General features: G+C 39.1%; 1 non-coding gene across 1 annotated transcript; it reads left to right on the top strand.

The window, feature by feature from the left end:
* Positions 1 to 3655: 3655 nt before the first annotated feature.
* On the top strand, positions 3656 to 3727 carry TRNAD-GUC (transfer RNA aspartic acid (anticodon GUC)). Its single transcript has one exon. It is a non-coding gene; the product is annotated as a tRNA-Asp (tRNA).
* The last annotated feature ends 3543 nt before the right edge of the window (positions 3728 to 7270 follow it).

Below are 7270 nucleotides of genomic sequence, written 5' to 3'. Positions count from 1 at the left end.
GCTCGCTCCTTGGATGCTTTCAGAGCAATCTTCAAACATGTAAAGCCTGACGCGTTTCATGAATCAGTCCTTTCTTCAGAGGCATTGTTAATGAAGGGCTGGAGGAGCAGATTTCAGGCAGCCTCTGCTCTTATAATCAATGTCACCTGCCACAGTGGGCGTGGCTACACCGCAAAGCATTCTGTGCTTTGTAGTACGCTGACCTTCCCCCCAGTGGGGCCACTCACCAGTCCTTGCAAATGGAACCAAGTGTTCACCAAGTGGAGTAGAGAGTGCGCTGGAAGCTCTCCAATTGCGTTTTTGCAGCAGTGAAGTCGTGCTCAAGGCAGCACCACCTGTATTGGAGCTGTTCTTTTCTTCGTTCCGTTGTTTGCATGCCCCAGCTCAGAGCCTGCACGGACCCTGTCAAAGGTGGGCCTCGCTTCTCGACTGGGCAACAGCCGATATACATCAAATTCAAACACAGGAAGCCCCGTTGAAGCACAGCCACACGAAGTTCAATTCAGCACGTTTATTTGGATCCATTTCACTGCTCGCTCCTTGGATGCTTTCAGAGCAATCTTCAAACAAGTAAAGCCTGACGCGTTTCAGGAATCAGTCCTTACTTCAGAGGCATTGTTCATGAAGGGCTGGAGGAGCAGATTTCAGGCAGCGTCTGCTCTTAAAATCAATGTCACCTGCCACAGTGGGCGTGGCTACACCGCAAAGCATTCTGTGCTTTGTAGTACGCTGACCTTCTTCCCCCAGTGGGGCCACTCCCAGTCCTTGCAAATGGAACCAAGTGTTCACCAAGTGGAGTAGAGAGTGCGCTGGAAGCTCTCCAATTGCGTTTTTGCAGCAGTGAAGTCGTGCAAAAGGCAGCACCACCTGTATTGGAGCTGTTCTTGTCTTTGTTCTGTTGTTTGCATGCCCCAGCTCAGAGCCTGCACGGACCCTGTCAAAGGTGGGCCTCGCTTCTCTACTGGGCAACAGCCGATATACATCAAATTCAAACACAGGAAGCCCCATTGAAGCACAGCCACACAAAGTTCAATTCAGCACGTTTATTTGGATCCATTTCACTGCTCGCTCCTTGGATGCTTTCAGGAACGGAACGAAGACAAGAACAGCTCCAATACAGGTGGTGCTGCCTTGCGCACGATTTCACTGCTGCAAAAACGCAATTGGAGAGGTTCCAGAGCACTCTCTACTCCACTTGGTGAACCCTTGTGCTGAATTGAACTTCGTGTGGCTGTGCTTCAATGGGGCTTCCTGTGTTTGAATTTGAGATATATATATATATATATATATATATATATATATATATATATATATATATATATATATATATATATATATATATATTCACTAAAAAAACCATAGGTTTCACACCAGTTATAGTTACCTGGAAATTTTACTCACATAAAACCATTGAAATTCCCACGTTATAGTTAGTTGGACTCACTATAACTTGCGCGTGCAATGCACTGCTGATGACGTCACATATTACATCACTCATGACATGGTCAGTGACATCACTCATGACATCACTGATGATAGCATCCTTGTGACAGAGTGACAGACCTCCTTTCACTGTAATGTAATCTTTGAAACACATATTCAAAAATAGAAACTAACATTTTCAAAAAAATTGAGATACCCATACCACTTACAACAACCAATTCAATAATTCCAGTATCTATATACACATCCACTCATTCACCAATAGTTCTATATAGTCACTCATATATATACTCACTCATCATATGTAGTGATATATCTATACATCCTGTTACACACCAACAGTCATTCAAAAGTTATAGACACACATACTCACACATGCAAATAAACTATTGAACATCCATTTATTTGCATATACAGCTATACACATACTACCACTTTTCTTCTGAGGAAACATACACATACTTACTCTCTTAAACAATCACTTATAGAAACACATACTAATTTAAACTGTAACTCTTACAATTCCTCACTCTCACATATACTCAACTAAATATATATCACTATTCACATATACTAGATTAAAACATATGTAGTTACTGATAAAAACACTAGTGAGACAGTCATTCACTCACTAACATACACAGATACACACTCATCCACCCATACAGTCCTGCACATATGCTGTCTTCAAAACACATACAAACAGAGAGTCAGACACTCATGCATCTATGTGCTAAGTGATACCCCCACCAAACCATATAGACAGTCATACTGATATTAAGAAAAACATCTAATAACTCATATACATACACAAGTAGCTACTCACCAACCCATGCAGCCACTTATACACAAAGTGAAACACTAATACATATATTTAAATATTTAAACATTACTCACTAATATTTATTTTTCAGAAAGACACATTTACTGGATGGTGTCATCAGTGATGTCATGAGAGATGTCACTGACCATATCATGAGTGATGTAATATGTGACGTCATCAGCAGTGCATTGCACGCGCATGTTATAGTGAGTCAAACTAACTATAACATGGGAATTTCAATGGTTTTATGCGAGTAAAATTTCCAGCTAACTATAACTGGTGTGAAACCTATGGTTTTTTCAGTGAATTTAATAGGTTTTTTTAAATGCTAATTCCTAACTGTAACTGGTGTGAAACCTTTGGTTTTTTCAGTGAATATATATATATACATATATATATATATATATATATATATTGATAGAAAGATTGCTAGATAGACAGATCGATAGATAGATACTTATTTCAATGAAATAATTTCTTGATATAACTGATTGTTTTTGGCTAGGAATTTCTGTATTGTAATAATTTAGGAAAAAAGATTACTTGTCCTAACCAAAAGCAGCAAATCTGCCTATTACAATACTGTGAATTGATCGAGGGCATGCCTCAACCCCAAGGAGGTGAGCACTGTTTAACTGATGCCAATAAGTCCTCGTTAGTATAGTGGTCAGTATCCCCGCCTGTCACAAGGGAGACCGGGGTTCAATTCCCCGACGGGGAGGCGATTCCCTTTATTCACACAATTAAATAAAATGATGTACTTTCTAACATTGTAAAATATATCTGTCATTATCCTTGCCTATTCCGATTGAGAAAAAAGGTTGAATTCACTGATGGCCAAAATGCTTACTGATGTGTTAACTGAAATTCAGAATATGCTCTGAATATTTCAATATGCACAGGCGTACCATCAAAAACACTTTAGATCTGCATTCTCTTGGAAAATGAGATGAAGCAGTGGTGAATCCTAGACTGCTGTTCCACTCGATTGGCACAATTTACAAGTAGAATGACTGCTTTTGGTTAGTAGGGACCCCTGGTGGCTAATAGTTATAAGCTGCAAATGGTAAAGTGAGCTGATTATATATATATATATATATATATATATATATATATATATATATATATATATATATATATAAATATATATATTGATAGATAGAAAGATAGCTAAATAGACAGATTGATAGATAGATATTTATTTCAATTAACTAATTTCTTGATAACACTGATTGTTTTTGGCTAGGAATTTCTGTATTGTAATAATTTAGGAAACAAATTACTTGTCCTAACCAAAAGCAGCAAATCTGCCTATTACAATTCTGTGAATTGATCGAGGGCATGCCTTAACCCCAAGGAGGTGAGCACTGTTTAACTGATGCCAATAAGTCCTCGTTAGTATAGTGGTCAGTATCCCCGCCTGTCACGCGGGAGACCGGGGTTCAATTCCCCGACGGGGAGGCGATTTCTTTTATTCAAATAATTAAATAAAAAGATGTACTTTCTAACATTGTAAAATATATCTGTCATTATCCTTGCCTATTCCGATTGAGAAAAAAGGTTGAATTCACTGATGGCCAAAATGCTTACTGATGTGTTAACTGAAATTCAGAATATGCTCTGAATATTTCAATATGCACAGGCCTACCATCAAAAACACTTTACATCTGGGGGCGTGGCTTGTGCACCGCTGCGTGATGGCGAGTTGCGCTTGAGCTCCAGGGTGATTGAGGTCCGTTGGAGGTTTTCACCTGCTTCCAAGTGCCCCTGTTCAGCGCAAAAGCTCTCCCGGTCTTGGGAATATGCCGAGAGCCGTTTGTGCGCATTTCCGTCGGATTCCGGCTGTGGCTGTGTGAGTTCTGACAGGCTGAAGTGACGCTCGTTATTTTTACGGGCGTCCGCCATTTTAGCTGCTTGTGACGGAGATCGGCATTTCTCCTCAGAAACGACGACATGGATACAATCTTGCCAGTTCAGCGAGATATCAGGTGCTATTGAATACATTTGGTTACTTTTTGACTTTTTATTACTCACTTTTTTCTTCGCGCTGCTTGGCTGGTTATTTTGTGGCTATTTATGCTTGCATACGTTTTGGATTACCTTGGTGCAGCAGTTTGAAGTCGGAGCTGCATTTCATCTACTCTTTGTGTCTCTGCTTTGGCCTGCTGGTTTCTGGAAGGTTCTTTTATTAATTCCTGAGAGTGCATGCCATATAAGTCCGCCTTTTTTGTCTATTTTGATTTGTTTGCTTTCAGTGCGCTCTATTCCTTTACTTTTGGTGGGGAATACACTCCCTTTGACCTTTTTGCCTGCCTCTATTATACCTCAAGTGGCTTTATATTTTTCTCTGTGGCTGTTGTTCCATGGCTGCAACTATGGGCCGTTCATCAACTACTAAAGATTCAAAAGATTCCGGTGCCTCTCTTAAAAGACTCAAACCATTGTCTCATACGCCTGAGTCTTCTCAAACGGACACCAATACCACTCTTGACGCAATTTTAACGCGACTCAATGAGGTTCATGATATTGCGCAGTCAACAAAGACTAACACAGATTTACTGCAAGTGGAGGTGTCCGCTATCAGAAATGACTTCAAGGCTCTCTCTATTCGTGTTTTGGCCACGGAGACACGTATCAGTGGTGCAGAGGATAATATGCAGAAGCAATCTAGGTCTCTTACCCACTTGGAGCGCTCAATGGCGGCATTGCGAAGAGATCTCACTGAGCAGGAGGATCGTAATCGCAGATCTAATCTGCGCATTTTTGGTCTGCCGGAAGATGCAGAGAAAACATCCTCTTCTATGATTGATTTTTTATACCAATGGATTCCTTCTACTCTACAAATCTCCTTCCAGAGAGACTTTGAATTAGAAAGGGCTCATCGTGTCCCCACCTTTCGTTCTAAATCTGCCACACAGCCAAGAGCGATAATTTTTAAACCACTGCGTCATCAACACACGGAGCAGATTCTTGCCCACATGCGGAAGGTTAAAGCTGTTTCCTGGGAAGGTCATCGAATTTCAATCTCTCAGGACTTCACCAGGGATACAGTGATAAGGAGGAAGGGCTTTCTTAATCTTCGGAAACGTCTTTCTGAAATGAACATCCCCTTTTCCTTTTCTGGTCCATCGAAATTTCGTATTACCTTCAAAGGTCGTTCCAGAATTTTCGATAAACCCGCAGATCTAGCTTCTTTCTTGGACAATCAGATGGAACTGCAGATGGAGCTTCAAATGGCAGCTTCGCTTGATCCTGGTGCTTCTGGCACTTGAAGTGTATACCTATACCTCCTCTGCTCTCTCTATGTTTTCAGATCTATTGACTTAGTTGTCTCTTATGATCTGTATGGTGGTTTTATGTTCCTCTGTTGCTGGTATATTGGTGCTGTCTGTTTGTGGCTCTACCAATGGAGTTTTGGGTTTTGTTTCCTTCTTTTCTCTGTTTGTTGTTCTTCCTTCTCCTTTTATGGGGTAGATGTTTGTTATTTTGTTCATCTCTACGTTCTGTCTTTCTCTCACTAGTTGGGAAATTGTCGCTTTCTCATATCATCACTATTCCTGCTCTTCTTTTCCTGTCTTGTTCGTGGGCCTGTCTGTCCGGCCCTGGTATGGTTCTTTTGATCCTATTTTCGTCTCTTAATTCCTTCTTTTTTCTGTAAGTTCTTCCCTCTCCTCTCTTCTTTTTCTGTGTGTGACTTGCTTCTTACTTTTTCTATGTCTCTAGCTACGGTTCTTATTCTTTTCTTGTTTCATCTATCCTTCTCCGTGGGCTCTTTTGTTTGCATTCATATCTCTAGTTTTAGATTTTTCCCACTTTATCTCAGTTAGTACTACTCTTTCTGTTGCTCATAATCCACTGATAAATATTTCATTGTTGTTTACCTATCTCCCATGTTGGAGTATCTACGTCTCAATTCCTGGAATTAGCCTCATTTGTAAGATGTTTCTTCTCTTTTACCTTACCTATAATTAGATTTATATGCCCATAAGCAGTTATTTAAGTAGGGTTTAGGCTGCTTCTCCTTAGTGTTTATCTATTTTCTAGAGAAATTAATTCCTTGCACTAGTTGTTCTATAGATTCATGGATTACTTTGTTTAGTAGTTATTGCTTGTTTCTTTTTACTTGGGTCAGGTTCTTTTATTTATATAGCACTTTATCTTCTTCTCGATAAGTAACCCTACATATCATTATTAGTTTCTAGACTTAAAAGGTGGTCTACTTTCCTATGGTTCTGTTTAGAGTTAACCTATGTTTTATGTGGTTCCTTCTTTTTCTAATTAATGATAATAAGTTTTGTATAGTATGGTGATTGCTGTTGTATGGATTTCTGTTAGCTTTTTGCCTATTTTACTATATTCTTATTTAGAGTATCTATTATCACTAACAATTAATTGTCTGTTACTTAGAGCACTTATTCATGCTTTTTCTAAACTATGACTAATTTATTGTATTTATATTGTATTTTTTCATTCCTCTATTGTAGCTTCTTTATTTATATCTACTCTCTCTTGCAATTACATGATAGTCTATTTCTATAATATGTTTTTTTTTACTATTGATGCTTCTTCAAGATATTTTTTTGTCAATTATCGGTTTCAAGAAATTATTTCTATTGGGGCTGATGATGCTGAATTTATTTCTCCTCATAACGGCTTCCTTGATCCCCCTTTTCACGTTCCCCCTAGTATGAATTTGGTCTTTTTCAGACCTCCCTTCCTTGCTCTTCTTCCCCTTCTTCTCTCTTCTCTCTTGCTTTCTTTTTTTCCCCTATCTTGTCCTCTTTTTTCTCCTCTCTCTTCGCTTTTCTCTCTTCTTGGACTTCTTTTTTTAACTTCCCCTTGTTAACGATTTTGTTTGGTGTTTGGAGGATTGCAACTATTCTGTTTGTTCATATATTATCATCTATGTATTTTCTTTTCTATCTCCTACATAGAACATGCCTGGTTTGAATGTATTATCCCTTAATGTTAAGGGTTTAAATCACCTAGTAAAAAGATCGAAAA

This window comes from Lissotriton helveticus, chromosome 7, assembly GCF_964261635.1.
Source record: "Lissotriton helveticus chromosome 7, aLisHel1.1, whole genome shotgun sequence".
In the NCBI taxonomy this organism is placed as follows: domain Eukaryota; kingdom Metazoa; phylum Chordata; class Amphibia; order Caudata; family Salamandridae; genus Lissotriton; species Lissotriton helveticus.
Note: the sequence above shows the minus strand (reverse complement) of the source record. Positions and strands in the feature narration are given on the sequence as shown.